The 20,010-nt window shown below is 44.8% G+C and overlaps 1 long non-coding RNA gene across 1 annotated transcript; it reads left to right on the plus strand.

Annotated features, from left to right (window-relative positions):
• LOC110395402 lies at positions 115–19,766 on the plus strand. The gene is made up of 3 exons (XR_002436371.1): positions 115–939; positions 13,544–13,660; positions 19,008–19,766. It is a non-coding gene; the product is annotated as an uncharacterized LOC110395402 (long non-coding RNA).

Below are 20,010 nucleotides of genomic sequence, written 5' to 3' on the forward strand. Positions count from 1 at the left end.
AGCATTGCTTTGTGAGAAATCCTTTGATACTTTTGTTAAACATTGTCCTTTGCTAGAGCTTTATCTCTAGCAACAAATCTAGCGTGTTTTGTACGGACAAAATAAACGATAAAACAGCTTATTCTGTTAAAGGAGACCATTCACATTTAAAATGAGATTATTCTTTATAAGAAAGGTGGCTTATCTGTCCTAGGGAGAGGTTCCTTACTCTCATCAGATATCGCCCTGAAAGACACAACAAAGAAGCATCTCTTTGGAGATCTTCCTAAGGCAGCCACTAGCAAACCATAAGAAATTCCCCACAGCGGCGATCTCATGCTTCTCACAGCTCCACCAGCAGCGCCAGGGCCATGCCCAGAAGGGTCTGGAAAGGCCCTGTCTCCTTGGGTGTGCCATCCTGAACGAGCCCAGGGCAGGGCCTGGGTAAGAGACAGAAAAGTCACCAGCCTGGTACAGCCCTCTGGGTATTATCCGTTACTGGTTTTTCACGTTGGCAAGCAAGGTACAGGGAACTTCAGGGATGATTGGCTAAAGGACTGGGGTGCAGGCAGTGTCTTCCCGTCCCCTTCCAGCAGCTGGGAACAGTGCTGAAAGGAACAGCTTAATTGTTTGTGGCTCAGAGGCTGGTGCCACTGGCAGACGGGGCTTCTCCATCACGGGACGGCCTGCACAACACCAGGCCTGCCGGGTGCGACCCTCCTCAGAGGGGCAGGGGCTGCCTGCAGCCAGCTGGGCTGCTGGGCGCAGCTCGCGGCTACCGCGGCGCGAGGAAGGCCCGCTCAGCGGCTCGAGCCGCACCTCCATGGCGGCGGCAGGCCTGAGGGGCGGCCCGGCCGCGGTCAGCTCGCCCATCTGGCGGCAGCTCCAGAGCCGGAGGGACGGCGGTGGGACGGTTCGGCTCCGCCAGAGGGAGCCGGAGACCGCCAGCCCGCGGCTGAGGTAAGGAGAGGCCGCCGTGTGGCGGAGGCGGTCGCGGGGCCCCGAGCGCTGGGAGCGTGCTATTCCCAACCGTGTCACGCTGCCCCGGGGCGGCTCAGCCGCAGCCCGTCCCTGCGGGCCTGGCGTGCGGTTCTGGGGTCTTTTACGAAGCTGTGATGGCCAGCTCAGGCTGCTGCTCTGCAGCTGCAGCTCGCGGTCTGCAATTTGTATCGTTCGATTTGACAGTAATTCCATGGTCATTATGTTTATTTACGAGATGCCCTGCGAGGCGCTGAGTCCCCACTCGGTTGTTTTCCCGGCTTCCCCAGTCACGCTGTTGTAACTCGCTGGCTAATTCCTAGGCACGGCTCTGTACCGCAGCTCCTGAGCTGCTCTCGTTTGTGCCAGGATGGAGTGTGGGGCTTGCGTACCCCTGCAGCCTCACCTGATATCTCCTCATAGATTCTAATGTCACAGGTGTTCGCTGCTTCTGCTTAAGCTTGCAACCTTTTTTTAATTGCTGTGTTTACCTTCAGGTGCTTGTTAATTTCTGAGGAAGGCAAGCGCAGCTTCATTATGTTGGTTTCTGAGAGCTAGATACTGAAAACAACTTGGTACAATGAAGTGTGGTGCTGTTAAATGCCAGAAAACTTTAATCACAGCTGTCCTTGGAGCTGTGTCTGAAGCCTGGATCAAACCCTGCTTGCACTCGAGTGAGGTGTAGGAAGAGCTAGGTGTGTCAGCAGGACTGCCAGGCTGTGTTCTGAGCACCACACAGACTTTAGGAGGCAACATTTCTTCTCTGAAAGAGTGGTGAGGTGTTGGAGCGGGCTGCCCCGGGAGGTGGTGGAGTCCCTGTCCCTGGAGGTGTTCAAGAACCATGTGGATGTGGCAGTGAGGGACATGGTCAGTGGGCATGGTGGGGATAGGCTGAGGTTGGATGAGATGATCTTAGAGGTCTTTTCCAGCCTTAATGATTCTATGAAAGATATGTTGTCCATCCTCACTAGAGTTTGAGTGTTTAATTCAGAAAGTTGCCTCCACACTCCTGGGACACAGACTGGATGGAATTCCTTGTTGAGCAGACATGCCTAAAAGCAAAAGAGAGCTCTTATTTTTTCCTTTACATATCTTCATCATAGGAGAGGAGATGGAGGTGTCACCTTGGTATATAACACCTTGTTAGAGAAAATGTGCGGAAAGTGAGTGAGAGATTGCTTTCTTTGTAACCTCGTGATTTCCAAAGTCACATCTCTCTCTTTTCCGAGAAATAAGCCTGCAGCTTACTGGGAGAGAGCTGGAGTGCTTGTTACCTCTGTCACTATGCAGAAAATAACACGTGGGAAAAGGAAACTTGGCTCCTGCGTGAGCGGCTTCAATTGCTTGTGAGCCCAGAGCTCTGATCCATACCTCAGAGACTACACAGTTGTTATTGCCATTAGTAATGGTCCTTTGGGAAATGCTCAATACCAAATGCTGCCTTCCCCAGGTGCATGTTTCAAGTCTTCAGGTGTTCTATAAAAGGAGACTTGAATCAACAGGCAACAGCTGAGTGAAGGCTTTTCCTATTTGGGATCTCAGTACTTTGCTGATGTCTAAGACTGCCTATTTAAAAAAAATAATAATAATCAGAGGAATTATGATGTGATCCTCTTTTTCTGTATTTTCTATAAATTTAAATATTTCTGTATACATCTAAATGGCAAGAATAATATATGTATATATATATTCAGAAACATAAATGACTGCTTTGGAAATAAGCAAAAGAAAACCAGCATTCTAATGTCTAAAATCACACTGGAATATGTAAGTACTGTGAAAATGTCAGGATGGAGATTTCAAAGCTAATGAAAAAAATTATGTTGGCACATGCTAGGTGTGCAGATAAAAAGCACAGAAAGAGCTTCTAAAGTGGAATTTACATACATTAGCTTTGTAATTGTGTGCACAACAGGCAATTACACAAGAGTTAATAAAATAGTAGTAATGATTTGTACCAGGTAATTGAAATTTATGAAGCAGTTTTGGTGTCTCTAATAAAGCTGCGATGGCCTCAAGTAGAGCTAATGAGTATGATAGAAGTGACTAGCATGAATAAACTCAATTAGTGCTGCCTTTGTCAAACAAAAATAGTAAAATATTTTTTTTAAGTGTCTGAATGTTAGTATCTTCGTGATATAAATGGGAAACTGAGGTGAGAATGTAAATCATGCTTCAGTTTGCTTTGCAACTTAATACAAAAGACAGAAGTGGGATGCTCCAGTCTTCCATGCCAACACCCTTTCTCCTACTTAATGAAATGTTGGCTGTTATTACAAATAATGCGTAAAGTGACTTGAAAAGCTAACGCATGTTTCTACAGGGGCTGCTGGTGTGTTTCAGCATTATTTCTACACTGGTGGCGTGCTCCCCAGTCTGCTGTTGTGTTTGCAATTTGAATTCTTTCCCGATGTTTGCACTGCTTTAACTGTAACTATTTGTTACTGTTGAGTTTAGTCTGTGGCTGTTAGCACAGGAGCGAGCTAATGCTCCAGGATGCCGCTATCTCTGTCTCTGCCTTTGAGGTGTGTGACGAAAGGAAGAAGCGAGATGTCTGGATGTAACAGTGTGTTTGAGCAGGGCTTGCTTTTCTAAGTCCGGTTTCTATGCATAGTGTTTACATTAAGGTTAATCTTGTATTTTCTTTTCTATAACACAGGATACATTTCCAAGGTGATAGCAAGTGCTTTTCCTTAGCAGAAAGTTCTATGTAATTTACAAATGAGGTAATTGCCATCCAGTTGGAAAGGTCTTTGCTTTGTGTTCTTTGGGGCTTTCAGCTGGGCAGAACATTGAGACCTTTGTGCTGGGAAGGCCTCACTTCTCTTTGTGTTCTCGTTGTATTGCAGTGTCGGTCTTTTAAAGAAAGTGTGTTCACTGCAGGATAGAATGAAACAGTGTGGAATAGGTTCTTTCAGCACCGCCACTGGCCACACAGATTTCTCATGCTTCAGAAAAGTCCTAGGTTGTAATAGTCTGGATGCTAGCAGCCAGAATTGTTGGTGAGGAGCTATTTGGAAGGATGCAATTAGGAGGGATGGGAAAATTCAAGGAATAAGGCAGTAGAAATAGTGGGAAACAAGCCAATTTGGTCAGCATCGAGTGAGGACGGTGGGTGGCACAGAGGCTAGAAGTCGGGATTCTCAGGTAAGAAGGAGTGAAGGTGTGAGGGAGGGGAAAGGCTTGCAGAAACAAAGATGCTTTTGCATGGGCACAAGCAATTATGATCTCTTCCCACTTGTTTTGCTTTTAATAAACATCCTGATCCCTGCACTGTATGCTCTCTGGACAGCATGTCACTTAATTATTTTTCATTGGATGGAAAAGCTGTAATTCCACTAAATTAAAAATAGAGCTGTAAATGGGCTTGGTTTGATCTCTGTGGCATCTGTAGTGGAGGAACAAGATTAATTTCAGCAATTAGATGTTAATTGATGTCTGAACATGTCTATTCCTAGAAACAGCAAGACCGCGTATAGCATAACTAGCACCATTAGAACAGCATCATCTCCCGTCTGCGCTCTGCAAGAGCAGAACTGGAGGGGAGAACTTGCCAGGGATGCTGGTAAATGGAGCAGTGGGGATGCTGCAAAAGGAACAGACACTTGCGATGGGGAAGAGGGAGGGCAGCCTCTCTGAATGGTTAAGATCTGGTGGCTAAATGCACAGAGTGTTACAGAAGAACTGCGCTTTTGTTTGTTAAACATAAATCTGCTTTATTTTCATTTCATTGCTGGTCAAGTCTGCTCTAAGACTCCCATCATAAGCAACTACAAAGGTTTATTACCTTTGATGAAATACCCGATGCAGAGAAAAAAATATATATATAGTTTTCCAAAGGCCAAAAAATATACTAACAATTTTGATTAAATGGAATAAGAGGTCACTGAATCTGGTCTTTAACCTGCTGTGTGTAACAGCTTCAGCTACATCCATTTCAATAATGAGATTCTGTTTCTGTGCAGCCTGTGCCTTATATATAAAGCACCATGCGCTGTATATATTTCATTTTGTTTCCATTTTATAATACAGTAAAAATCTTTTTCAACCAGAATAGATGCTAGCCTTGGATACTGAAGTGCTGAATAGAACAATAAATCCTGTGCATCACTGGCCTGACTTTCATCCAGTAGTCTCAAAGAGCTTTATAAACATCAAGTAATCTTTCCAGCTTGCCGATCGCAACTGGAGAGTATTACTGCTGTTCCACAGCTATTATTATTAATTTGTATCACCACGTCAGATTCAAGACTTTACTATGTACATAGTGGAAAGCTAAGCCCCATCCCAAAGACCTTTTGAACAATTGTAAAGATAGAAAAATAGGATCGAGATGTAAGAGACTGGAGGAACACAGGATAACAGGAGAAAGAAAATTAAATATATATGAAAGTGACCAGTGTTGGAACAGCGTGGTCTGCCCAGCCATTGTCATCTGTCTTCTGGGCAATGCAGCAGAGATGAGATCTGAGGAAGTGTGTGCCTGAGGCGCTCTCGGAAAGGTTGTGTCAATATTAGGAGGAAAAAAATGTAGGCTGGAGGCAACTGAGCTGTGGACCATTGCTTTATGCACGGCAGTAATGAAAATGGAACCGGTGGGTTGAGGAAAAGAGGAAGAAGAGTGGTCAGCTCCTTGCCTGAACAGGAATCAACAGACTGAATGTGGACAGTGGGTGTTACAACAGAGTTTGCTCTGTATGTGCCTTGTGATAATCTCAATTTTGTATTCCTTTTCCCAGACATAGGGTGTTTTATTTCCTTTGATATTTTGAGCAGAAGAAGGGAAGTCCTGAGACTGTACCGCTGTGTGTGGAGCCCTGCACGCGGCCTGATCAGCTGAGGTCAGACAGTGGCAGCAGGTGTGGAGAGCGCAGTTCTGGTGATTCAGCAACTGAAGAGGCAATTTTAGGAAGCAATGTCTGGCACGTTTAGCGCAGTAGTTCTTAAGTTTGGTCTGTCACTCAGGCTCACCCTTTCATTCTTTGTGGAGTCTGGAAAGCCAGGCACTGCCTGTTCTGTTAGAGGAATGATCTCGCTTCTGGGATTCTCTCCCTAGTCCGGCAGCAGTTAACTCCTGGGATGGCAGAGAGTGCTTGGCTCAGAGCACCTCCTCCACTGACAGGTAATTACTGCCAGAGGGCTGTGACGCCTCCAGGCCAGGGGTGCTCAGTGCCTCTGGGCCATCTGTGCTCTGCGTGAGCTCAGTGCCTGTCAAGCTGACGCAAGTGGAACTTCTCTCATTTTCAGCTCCTGTTTAGAGTCAGACTGCAGACCTAACTGCAGAAATGCTTTCCACCTTGGGTCTCTCAAGATGCAAATGCTGAGAAGATTCTGCAGCAAAGCTATTCGTTGTACCCTGGAATCTGTTCCCCCACTTCTGAGATGCACATGCCCCTGTCTAACTTTTAAAGGGCATTGGCTGCACTTCCAGTTGCTCCCAGCTGCTGAATGTAGAAACCACTTGGCAGAGGAGAGTGTTTGTGACTCCTTCGTGCAGCTTCTATTGGATTAGAGCCTCTATTCTCTAGTTCTACCCTGTGTCTCCACCTCTGTGTTTCTCATTTTTCCTTCAGTCTCCTGGCTGCTCTTGTTAAAGCGGGGACAGAATTTGCTTCATTGTCCAAGTCCAGACAGCAGTCTGCCTTTTGAGTAGATGGCCTCTAGCGCCCAGCTTCTGGCAGCAGTGTGGGCAGCCCCAGGTCATCCCTGATGTGAGAATCATAGAACAGCTTGGGTTGGAAGGTACCTTAAAGCCCAACCAGTTCCAACCCCCTGCCATGGGCAGGGCTACTACCCACCAGCTCAGGCTGCCCAGGGCCCCATCTAACCTGGCCTTGACACTTCCAGGGGTGGGGCACCCACAGCTTCTCTGGGCAGTTGTGCCAGTGCCTCACTGCCCTCTGAGTAAAGATTTTCTTCCTAACATCTAACCGAAGTCTCTCCTCTTTTTGTTTTAAGCCCCTTGCTGCTGATGCCTGCTTCTGTGGCTGGAGCTGGCAGAACAAACCTGATAAAATCTCTGTGCAGGTCCAGCTCCGTATGTGCTTCCTTAGCATCCCTAATGAGCTACGTGAGGTGGGTGCTGTGCCAGGGAGCTGTGATTCCTGGTCTGTGATCCTCTGCATGTCTTTATACAAAATGGCTGTGCTTAACAAATTCCTTCTGTGAAGACTGTGTTCCTTGTGTTCTGCCATGCTGTTCCTGGCTTTTACCTAGAATCTTTTGCATTTCCCATTTGTGCATTCCAGTTCACATTTCCACCTTACGCTATAATATCTGCATCTCTTCTGATGCAGGGAGACATCACAGCCATTTTGGTGCTGGTCTGTTGTAGCCACTGATGCAATTCCTTGTAGTGGTTGGTCTCCCTGAAGCTGAGAATCCATCTCAAAGGCAGTCAGCCACATTTGTGGGAAAGAAAACAACCAAAAAGACACAATACTGTGCAGGTCAGAGTAGTGCTTTCCTTTGCCTGCTGGCAGGCTGCTGCGATACTCCTAACTTTGGTGAGGGAACGGAAGTTCAAGCTTGGTCAGTTCTTAGGTGGAGGAACGCTAAGGAAAAATCAGGTGCTGCAAGGAGTGTTTTGTCATTGTTGTTGTTGACAGGAGGTGGCATTCCTCTCTCTTCAAGGGCAGCCTCCGTACTTCGGTGTGATAGCAGGGGATGTTGTCCTTCTGGAACTGCCATCATTCATGCATGACGTGAAGATTGCATCCAGTTTGTACTGCAGTTTAAAACATCCCAAGGCACCAGGATTCTTATTCTGCATGGCCTCCTCACATTTCCATGTAAACAACTTCAGTGCTGCCTCCCTAAATCTATGTCCATACGATAACAAGCGTTTGAGGCACTGTGTGTGAAGGACTATATTTACAAGAGAAGAGGAGTGCATCTCAAGTTTTACCGAAGTGCTGGTGATAAATGGTAACTTGGAATACAAGGTTTGAGCTTAAACCAACATGAAAGTGGTGTTACTTTGCATTTGCAGTGGGTTAAAGGCACCCGTGGCCTTGGCTGCTGCTGTTCAGTTGACAAGCTGCACCCCCTGGTAACTCTGTCACTTACAGCTATACATCTCTGTAAAGAGACACCAGTCTCATTTGGACATGATCTGTTCTTTCCCACGTGAATGAAATGTGCAGTGTTGCCAGTGTGCTTGGGAGGGCAGTGATTAACCTGTGTTTAATCCACGTGTTCCAGATTGTTCCGCGTGAAAATGGTTGGACTTGGTTTGCTTCAGCGTAGGAAACTGCAGAGGGAAAGCGCGCTTTGTATTCAAGATATTCTTTCTTTAAAACCAAATTCTTCACGGTCAGGCTGTGTGGTCAGAACTGCCAGTGAGGCGAGGTCTAGCAATAACATTTATAACATTTCAGTAGGGAACGCTTGGATTTTTGTAGCACAAAGGATAACGAGTTGTCCTGCTGCCTGGTGGCACCTCCAAAGTGTGGATCTCAGACGCTCGTGGTGTTCCAAATGCTGCGTGAAGCACTTGAGTTCTGTGGCCTGGAAGCGCTGGGTACCAAGGCTTCACGTTGGATTAGGAGTACTAGAAATCCTTCTTCGTTGCATTTAAACTTGTGACTCCTGTAGAGACTCATACCAAATGCTTCTGATGATGTTTTAGCTTTTTTCTGCTGTTTAAAATCTAAGATGAAAAAGAACATAATGAGCTGCCTTATCTGGGCTGTTCTTCTTACATATGAGAGGAGCTGCTTTTTTCCCCCTTTTCTTTCGCTACTAATTAATTCGATCTTCTCTTCATGTTGCTGGAGGTAAGATACTGCCACGCGCTTAGAACAAGGAGGAAAATGTCATAAACAATGTAAGAGAGTTCAGCTACCACTGTGAACGATGTATTAATTGCATTAATTCCTCACCTTGATCTAGAATGACAAAATTCCTTGGGCGTTGAGCAGCAGTTGATTTTTAAGGGCCTTGATGCAGCCTCTGGTCCACACAAGGCCATCTGTGTGTTGCAAGGGAAGATCTGGGCACTTGAAAGTATATTCCTACCATGTGAACAGGGATTTTGAGAGCCTCATGGCACTTAACTGTGGAATTCAGGTCCCCTGCCCAACTAGTTTGTTGTTTTCCCACACGTTGTCTGCATGCGTCTGTGTGCACTTAAAAGAGTCAGCCTGGTGGATCTTAAAGGTGCTTCCTCTGTGCCTCTCCTTTTGTTTAATCAAGGCTGAAAGAACTCTGAATTTGTGTTGTTACAGAAGCTCTGGGCCAAACAACCTGTGTTACTTTCCTCTCAAAACACACAACGATCGTGAAGATAATGCAGCTTTAGTAGTTGTCCCTACACTAGCAGGCAATTCTCTTTCCTTTGATGGAGGTTTGAGCTTTTGCTGCTGGAACAGGTGATCTTCCTGCCCTGCAGCATACAGTAGGTATACGTACAGCACAACTTCTAGTCTTCTAGATAGTTTTGCCTCGTTAATGTTTTCAAGCTTCCATAGCTGCTCAGCTTGTAAAACTTGCACAGTGTGGGACCGTTCCCAATTTTATAATCATTGTTTAATTTGGTTATTGCGGTAAACCAGTGGAAACCAACCAATTTCAGTCAGCAAAAAGTTTCCAAATGAGAGAAAAGCAGCCTGGCTAAAATATGCTATCTTGGATAGTGGGGAGATGAGGGAGATAGAGGGGTGCATTATAACTATAATTAACAAAAAACCCTATTTTCCTCGTTCAGTAGGCATTTCTTACAGTTTAACCTGCAGGGTTCAGCCTCTGACATCAGTGATTGCCTTGCAAAGTCTGTTTCTAGTATTCTGATAGGAAATGTATTGGAGGAGACAGAGATGGAACAAATGAGGCACCAGAGCCATGCTGCCTAATTGGGTGCACCTACAAACAGTGAACAACCCCAGCACTGCCGTCATGAAAATTCTCAAAGCTTATGGATATAAACACGTTGGCAGCTGGGATAGGAAGCTGCAGAAAGGGAGACCTTCTTAAAAACATTTTGATTACGGGTTCACACATCTCATTTAAAAACAAAACAAAACCCTAGAGCTCTAACACAAACCACCTTCCTCTGATTCCCACACAGCTTACTGCGTACATAGCACGCGCATCCCTCCGCCCAGATAAACCACCCAGAGAGAGCAGAGCAGGTTTGCAGGCCTTCTGGCACACGGTGCTCAGCTGTCCATCACTTGGGGCCCGGTGCTCCCGCGAGGCTCATGGGGACTGCTGGTAGCTCCATTTCTCTATTACTGTCATTTGCTGACATCAAGGGCTGGCGGTTACAGAAGATGTTATTTGTGGGACTAATGCAAAGGCTGCTTTGTTGGCAGCTGCCTTCTGTTTAGTTGCTTCTTTGTAAAGGGAAGAAGAATATTGTCTTTGGAGCTCTTTGTGGCTTGTTTCAGTTGTGCACAGCTCATGTTTTTGTCTCTGTTTAAGGAGAGGGCTTATTTTAGAACCTGATAAACTAGAACATTCTTTGGTTTGGTCTCTTGGTGTACTCTGATGTGCTCATTTGAAAGAAAAGTTGAGGTGCAACTCCATACCCTGGCTGATTCAGGGTCCTGTTATACGGCGTATTTTTCTACTCTGCTTTTCCACGAATGGGACAAATGGAAAATAATGAAGAGGAAACATAAACTGGCTATCTGGTTCAATAAAAATGTCAGTGTGCTTGCATCGGCGTAACAGGCAGAGCTGGTGTGTCTGTGTGGAGGTGAAGGATGGTCAGTGCAGCCACACCTGCACGTAGAAATCTGGAGCATCGTGACACAGTTCCATAATGCTACGCATTTAATTTGTCTACAGAATTGTTATTAGCAGTATCAAACAAAAAGTTTTTTTGGAGAGTGTCACCTGCAGGCTGCTGCACAGAGATTCTAGCAAGCTCATTTTCATGGCCTTGAAATGTTTGTTATTTCTTTCTTGGTGTTTTCACAAGCAGCCCAAAAATTTACAAGTGTGTGTGAGTCTCTGATGCTGCAGCATTTCCAGAGAGATTCTTTTAAATGCCAGTGGAAAGGGAAGGAATCTTAACGGTCAAAATGAAGGAGCTGCTAGCTTATCTAGGAACAAGTTTCATTTTGGTCAGATACCAGAAGCCTTTATGTTATGTATTTGATACATCTCTTACTTCTCAGCTTTACTTTTCAGCTCTAAATGCTGTAGTCCAATAACTTTTATCCATCAATCACTAGAGAAATATAGATGTGAAACTAGTCTGCTACCGAGGACTTGGGCTGTGGAAGGGGTAGGCATGGGACCTGCAGAATTTCTGCTTTCAAGGCTGCTAGAACTTAAATGAAAGAGAAGTCCTTTAAACCCTGACCTTGAGTTCTTGGGTTTGCTTTGTTCATGTTCTCTTCTAGGAGCCACATACTGGCTTTATTTACACCCAGTAAAATAAATCAATATGTGACCCTTTCTCGTACACACAGGCAGCTGCTTATTTCTGGTAGAAATGTTGTTTTGTGTGTTTGTGTTATTCTGCAATTAATACTGGCAGAAAGCCTCTTCATAGTCTGTGCTTATTTAGCACTTTTTACAAGTATTTTGGTGCTTTACAAATGTACTTGCATGCTTTGATTCCTTTCCCAAAGGATAGATGCCCTGGGTGGAAATAGAGCCACATTTGTAATGTCCCAAACAAAACCAAACAAGCTCTTAGTGTGAGAAGGAGAACAGCACTTCAGCGTGCCTTAGGAAACTTAAGTGGCTTGGAGCAGTTGGTCTGGTGTACACTGACCCCGTCTAGTGACCCGTCCTTTTAGAAATCATACGTGTCTATTTGTTTTCCATGTCTTGTGAAAGTCAAATACTGAGCCAAAGCATTAGTTCAGTGTGGAGGCAGATAAGTTGTGTCACATCTTGGCATTGGGCAGTCACTGATGCAGGGCCCATCCTGTGCTTGACTCAGATTAGCAGGGTGTAACCTATGAAATAATATGGCCCAGGGCTCCTACTGAGCAGAAAGAGGCTAAAAGAGATCTGTTGTTTCTGTTCATGGAGGGCAGGTGTCATGGTTTTATGATTTTCGGTTATTGGTACTCCACATCATAACATCATGTAGTGAATGTACCTGGTTCTCAGAAGAGAAGGACTACTACATTCCCCACGGTACTTTGCTTCTCTGTTCCCATTTCCAGCCGGAGGGAAAAGATAAAAGCTCACAGTATAAAAACTTGCAGATCACGAGACCTCGTCCCTTTTTCCGCCGTCTCTCGTCTTGGCAGCACCTCGCTCTCCAGCCGTCTTATCGTCGGTAGTAGAGTAAGGCCTACCTTGATTTTGGGACATTCTCTCTCTCTGTATTGGATTTATCAGCTTAAATTGTAATTATAGTGTGTTGTTTTGCATTCCGATATTTTATTTAGTAAATTAGTTTGTTTCTCCTCAGATTGTTGCCGCTGTTCTTTGCTCTCAGGGCCATCTCCCTACCCTTTTCCCCTTTTCCCCTTTTCCCGGGGCGTGGGCCCGTGGGTCCCCCATCCCCTTTGTCACGGAACCGGGCCTAACACCCGTAAACCGTTGACAGCAGGTTTCTCTTCATGCACCCGCATGTTGGGTCAGTAATTAAAGCTGGCTTCTGCAGGAAGCTCTGCATCCAAGATGAAAAAATGGGTGCTGTCAGTTCACTGAATCAACTAAGTAAGTTCAGCTGCGTTCTGCCCACAGCCTGGCTTACTGCAGGGGCTGATCGGCACTCATCCTAACAAGCAGCCAAGCGTTGCCTTTGTTGGATGCCAGGAGGATGTCCCTCCCAAGTCATCATCCCCTTCCACCCACACTAAGTCTCCCAGTGCCATGGAACACGTGGCCAAGAGGTGGTGGTGTGTATGAAGGAGGCTTGTGTGGGACACACGTGTCCCTTTGCTGACCTTTGTTTGCCAACTGTTCAGGCCCTTGTTGGGAAGAGGGAAGGTTTCGGCACAGATCTGAACAGCCCAGCGTGGCCTGGAGAGTCCTACACTTCTCCCTTCTCTTTTACAGCTCTTGAACTAGAATTTGCCGCAGTGCTGATCTGCTGCTTGTCTGAAAGGGCAAACTGGGGGAATGATACTGCAAAGGAGGAGGGAGAAGCTGGTCTAAAGCCTTCTCTGACTGCAGAGTAAAGGCAGATCGTGGCCAGGTGGTATAGAGGGAGAGCACAATGTTGATCTAGGAGATGCCTCACTATCTCCAGCTGTTGGCATGGTGCACATCACTGCCCCTTTCTCCTGTCTGGCAAAGGTGCAAGCTATCTCACAGTGACTTGTCTCCACTGTAGCAGAGCTTTGTACTTTTTTTCTCTAGAGAAATTGGCAGACAGCTGTCACCTGGCATGGTGACTCGGAGCTGATACCACCAACGGCTTTGCCATGCTGAGGAACTTGTATGCCAGACACACAGGGGACGCTATTTGTTTTACTGCTCTGGCATATTCAGTATGTACAGATGCGCAAATGGAGCGTGCTGCTTCTTCATGGGTGGGTTTGGGCTGTGACTCCTTCTCAGAGGTGGCTTCCACATTTTGGTAAGTTGGGGATACGTGCATACTTTAGAGCCAAGTATGACTTCTCTATCCTTGCCAAATTATATGGACAAATTGCTGAACTGCCTGCAGGTGAAGATCACATGGTCTGTCGTCTCCGGAATTAGTAACACCTGTGAGTGAGGCCTCCTGTGAGTTTCCTACTCCTGTTGCAGCTCTGGGAAGGGGACCAGCTTCCACATCCTCAAGGTAGGTTTTTTTTTTCCCAGTGTTTGGCTAAATCTTAGTTTGTTGGGCTCCTCACCAACACAGAATAAGTTGTTATGCTTTCTCTGTAAGGCCTACACACCACCAGAGAGATGTCACACTAAAGCCTGGTTAGAATAGTTTGTGCTGTCCAGTTTATCTGCTATGAACCTTTGAAGTTCTGCTGTTGCTTGTTATTTGCAAGCAATAGAAGCATTGCATGAAGAACGTGCTTCTGGCTGAAATGAGCAAATCATTTTTTTAATTTTTAATCTTTTCTAAGTGCAGACTGTTTACCTGACAGCTCAAAGTTAATGTGCTGGTGGATTACATGCAGGAAAGTTTACACAGGCTCATTGACAGAAATCACTACTTCTGATTTCTCCATTTTTTCTCCGTATCTAGGGAGTCAATTTCTTATTTATGTGCTTTAAAATAAAGGACAAAAATTAGCTGTTCCAAGACTAATACTGTCATTCTTCTTGTATGCTTTGCAATAGCAGTAACCTAGTGCTTGCATTGCATGGTATCCACAAGCAGTTATTCACAGTTAAGCCCTCTAAAACAGAAAATTGCACCAAGAAATCCATAAACAATAAGAACAGCAAGGGTCAGGCTGTCTTACTGTGAAGATTTATATGGTGCAGGATGCCTGTCACCTTTTGTTCCTTCTCCCGTTAATGCCTCAATCTCAGCTCCCCGTGTGCTTTCTGTGAAATCAGAAAGGTTGTATTCAAAATACATTTCTGTATTAGAATTATATTTTGCTGCATTTGACAAAAACTTGTGTAGTCTTGGTGGTTTATTCAGCTCTGTCTGACAGGTTTTATTTTCAGACTGCTCTCAGAGTAAGAGATCCTCCTTACTCCGGAAGGGTGCTAGAAGTTGGCTACAGAAGTCCAGTCTGTGGTGATGCTGAGTGAATAAGGGCTGGTGTGAAACAAATGGACAGTGCTGCACCAAGCTTTCCGCCTTGCTGCATGTATGCAAATTGCACTGGGCTAACAAATTTCAGTTCCTGTGAACTAATGCAAGTTCCATAGGCTGTTTAATTTCCTCCCCTTCCTCTCTGCTATCAGGCAAATGCTGATGAAACGAACGCCCCCAGAACGCGCAATTCAATCACAGACCAGCACTGTCATCTTTAATATGTTGCAACTCATTTATAAACAGCTTTATTGTTTCACGCAACAGAAGCGATCAGAAAGAGCAGGTACAATATACAACTCGGTTGCTTTGGGATGGGTGGGTGATGGGTCCTGTGAATCCTGAGATGTTCCAGGGCTTGGGATACGGGCACGGAGCACTTGCAGCTGCGGAGCAAGTGGGCGACTCCTGCACGTGTGCAGCTGAGGCAGCGGAATTGGCTTTACCTGCATCATCTAGACTGAGAACAGCAAAGGCAAGGAACTGGTTCTGATTGACAGAGTATGTTTGATTCGGCTCTACTTGACCTGTGGTGTCCATGTCGATCAAATCTGCCTGTTTAGTAGTGGCGACAGTTGAGAATTGTTTTCATGAAGCTTGACGTAAAGAAACCAAACAAACCCACAGTATCACCACGTGCCGATACTTTTGAATCCATATTACCTAGCAAATGAGTGATAACTTTATAACTTTATATTTTCCGTATGGAATAATAACATTAGGATAAATAACATAAGAAATAAAGGCAGAACAGACAAAAAAAATGTATCCCTGGATGCTTGATCTATATGGATGTCCAGTACCTGCAGGGGTGCTACCAAACACTGCCTGCATGTCTCTAGTGGCTGTAGCACCCAGCTAGCCTTTGGGTTCCTTGTGCTGACAACGTCCACAGAAAAAGGTAAGAGTGCTGAGGAAGGGGCTTACACTGGAAATACAACTCAGCCTTACAGCGCACTAAGACACAGCTCTAGGAATTTTGTGTAGTAAGCAGCAGCAGTCGTTTAACACTTGAAAATAACCTTTTCTTTGCAGACAGAAACAGCTACTGGCGGTACACGCCTCAATACCTTTAGATCATCTCTACTTCTCTGTTGTGTTCATGTAGACTCCAAACATGACAGTTCGGAGTGGTGGGGGGAGCGCTGATGGGCGGTGTAGTTGGTGAGGGAGATTCTGCACAGGGTGGATGGAGCAAGCCTCTAGATATCACAGCAAGCACGGAAGCCAGGGAGTAGCGGAATGAAGGCCTGCAAGTGTGCTAGCACAGAGGCTGACAGAGGTATCTGAATTCAGCAGGAGCTGCCGCCTCAAACAGAGGTGAAATATTGCTATCAAGGTAACAGCTGGAATAAAATCAGCAGTGCCTACTTACCTGATCCTCTATCTACTGACATACACACACACACACACAGGAAACTCCACCTTACGCACATCCCTACACACACACACACACACACAGACACACACACACACACACACACACACACACACACCCTTATGCTACGAAGAGCAGAAGAACTGCTATTGAAAAATAATGGTAACCCAGCAGTGCTCGCACTTCCACAGCTCTTAGCGTGCCCTCAACTTCCTCAGCTGTTTGGGAGTGGGGAGAGTGTTTTTAATGGAATTGCAAGTGAGCATAATGGTGCTTCCAGGGCTAAGTCTGCGGTTATTGATAATGTTGAAACTCCAGCTATTACTGTACAGGCAAATTCAGGTAGTGGTATGTGCTGCATTTCCGGAAAAGGACTGATAAAAGGCACACGGGCGTGTTTTAGCCTAGAAATATAATTTGATTTGCCAGCAGATTTGTGTGCACACAGCATATGAAGATACCTGTTTGGAACTATGATTGTTGGCAAGACCTGAGGCCAAAAATCAGAAACAGAAAGAGAAAACCACAAGCGAGCAGTGTGACTCGAAGACAGCTATAGAATACACGAGTAATTGCTGCTTAACTGACAAGTACCTTAGTTTATACAAACATGGAGGGTAACGAAGGAGAAGCTGTGCAGGCAGACAGAATGAAGGTAACACCTCTGGCTATCGTTCCCATCAGGCAGACTAGCCAAAGAAGCATGACTTACACAAGGCTGATACAGGCTGCTCAGTTGAAATGCTTCTAGCCAGCCATCGTTTTAAACTTTAATGCAGACAAGAACAGTTGTGCTCGCCAACAGAGGATAAGTTAATATTCAGCTTATTCCTGGAGCTCATCATCTTCAGCTCATGCCAACTGTAGCATGCTGAAATGTGTCTCCAGAAACAGGTCTGGTTAAAGCTTCCAGGAATCTAAAGTAAATGCAGTGTAGTTTGAATGCTGCAGAAGAAGAAAAAAAAAGTAAAAGACAAGCTATTGCTGGAGTTCAGCTGAATTTAGAATTTATTCTTATCTAGCAAAGGGCTCAGAAATTCTCCTTTGCCTCATCCAAGAAAGTCTTGCACTTGCTCCTTGAAAAAGTAGAGATGAGATGAAGCATTTCAGGAGTTAACAGTGAACCTTTTTGTTAGGTTTTTTAATGCAGAAGTGCTGATCATGCAGACTTTCCTTTCAGAAGACAATAAAACGCCATAGCTTGTTTGTTTGAAAGGATTGTTACTGTACTTCAAAAAGACCCCGAATGCTTTAAGAGGAATAAAAACAAAATTTCAAGTGCTCTGAGAACCCAGAAGAGATGTCCTTCTGGAGCTGCATTTCAGATGCTGAGGAACGCTTTGCTTTCAGAGAAACCAACAGTGTTTCACATTCTAGTCAGTGTGATCTCCCGTCCTCCCTGAGCAAAGCTGCAAGAAGGAAGGAAGGAAGGAGTCTTCTGCAACTCAGAAAAGAATAAAAGGGATGAAGCAACCAGGAAACAGCGAGCACGATCTTTTGTCCTCTTGTGTAAAGGGAGAGTCAATGGATAAGAGTCAATCTCTGTAATTTTACTCTCATCACCTACACAGTCACTGCACTGAGCTCCAAGTTACTAACTCACAGCATCCTGTTGCATGTTATAAGCTTTGCACAACCATAGCAGAAAGCAGTAGCCTGGTTTAATGGTTTAAATCATTGCCATGAACGCTTGCTACTATATGAAGAACAAAACTCTTTTGTTAGAGGGTGCAGTCACTTTAAAGAACTATATGTAATTTCAGTAATCTTTCCCTCTCTTCAGAGGCATGTACTGAATTTGAATTTGTTTACTGTTAGTCTTATAAGGTTCTGCTTGCTTTTCTTTCCAAGAAAATAGCAGCATATTGCAAAACAGGAAGGTCCTGTATCAAATTCTGTTGTTATGACTCAATAATCCTGTTTCATTGCTTTGCATATAATGTCTGCTTCAGAATTGACACAGACAAATTCTAAACAGGTACATTCACAAAGATAGAGTAAAACAGTTTTCTGCAGTAGCAAGGTAAGAAGGTTGGTACTATTTGGCGAGTAATTATTTGCCTCTTTACCATTTGTGCCCTTGAAGGAGAAGGCGGATGTGATCAGTAAGCATGTATCAATGATGTGCAGCCTCTGCCTCCTGCTTTCACGCCTTCTTTCCTCCTGACTCAACTTCACACTGCAGGATGAGGCATGCAGAGTTTATGGGAAAGTGTGTACAAACAGTACAATAGAACTATGGTTTGAACGATGGTGGGTATTGTTCCCTTCAAAGGTTTCAGAAACAAACAGCCTAACATCCAGAACAAGTCAGTCATGCCTGCATTAAGCTTCAGTTAACTGCCTGCTGCTGCAGTAAAATGTGCAAAGAGCTTGTTGCTTTTACTGCCCAGCATCCAGATTTCAGTCTCCTTAAAGCAGGATGCGGGGGCTTCTGAAGGAGCACAGCTGATGCCTTCTTTTCTGGGGTGAGTACTGAGAGCCCAAGAAGAGAAACATTCAAGCAGAATGACTTGACCAGCTGCACATGCTGACGCCTCAATGAAAAGGAAAAATGAATAAAGAGTAGAAGGCGACCAAAAAACGTATCCTTGTAACTGGGGGCTTTGAGAACTGTTACTTCAGAGTGGTTCTTCGCAGCACCATTACGGTTTGTTTTCTTTGGGAAGCTGCTAACGGGGACATGTAAAACCACTGCTGCACAAGTTCACCACGTAAAACAAGCACTGTGAGTATTCTGTGAATATTTTTCAGAAGTTTAATCTTATTCACTATCTTTTCCAGTGTGGTCCTTCATAAAGTATACACAGAGGCCCTGTCACGTAAGGTTGTGAGCTGCTTACAGTAGGGCTGTACCTTTATACAGCAGGTCCTGCCACTACAGCCTTTGTGTCGAGCCGCTGCTTAATGCTTACATGACTTTTGTTTTGTGAGGAGTATTATAATCGGGTATTTGAGTGATGAAATAAACATCAAGTGCCAGTAAACACAGTTCATTTTAAATAGCGTTGTCTAAAAATGTTTCCATTTGTTTACTCCGTTCAGAAGTACCCGGGAGCATACCAAATTATTTCCAGCACAAATTGGCTACAATCTCATTGTGACGTTAAGGGATTACTTCAATTAGACTCTCTCTTTGCTGCTCCACTGACGACTGACTGCAGTAAGTACAGTATGACAAAGAGATGATCAATTCATTTGTCTGGGCATTTTAACTGTGTGCATCACGCATGCGGCGCTCATGGGTGCTGTCAGTTATTCCACTGGTGCAATTCTTAAGGCTCTGGTATAAAACCTCCATTTTTAATGACACCATTAATATCAGTTTTCTTCCTTGGTGAGTCTTTGTACTGAAATAGTCGTGGTAAGTTATAAAATATGTTTTTACACCTTAGAGATTTTTACACAGGTTGTAGCATACTCACAGGAGGAACTGTGATGACTGCAGCACAAACAGAGCAACACCACGAGCTGAACATAAACAGGCTATTGCATTCAAGAGGCCAGCGGATTGCTGATGTTCCAAAAGAAGAAAGTCATGCCAGATTTGAACCTATTCATCACGTTCCATGGAGTAGATAAAAGGTACTGAGTATTACTTTTGGGCTGTTATCATGGCACCAGGGCTCTGTTAGGGTGATGCCTGCGCACTACTGAGGAGGAGCTCAGGTTCTCTCAGTTTACAGCTACATCCCTTCTCTCTCAAGACACGATACCGCTTCAAAACAGAAATCAGATGTAATTAAGGGCAGACTGCCGTAACAACCTTTCCAGGCAATTCTTATTTTTCCTCAGAGCCTTGGCTTGCACCCAACTACAGGTCTGACACTTGAATAAAGGGAAGAGCTGTCTTACCCAACTTACCTCTTCTATAACACAGCCACGTCGTTCAAGAATCACACGGTTTGATATCTGAAAGTACCACAGTAATTTTAGAGGAAATACCAGGCGTACATGCTCCATGAATGAGGCCCAATTTCAATTCCAAACAATTTTCAAAGTTGTATTAAGTAATCACCTTGCTGCTCTCTCTTCCTCTTCAATGCAT

Source organism: Numida meleagris, chromosome 3 (assembly GCF_002078875.1).
Source record: "Numida meleagris isolate 19003 breed g44 Domestic line chromosome 3, NumMel1.0, whole genome shotgun sequence".
NCBI classification, from domain to species: Eukaryota; Metazoa; Chordata; class Aves; order Galliformes; family Numididae; genus Numida; species Numida meleagris.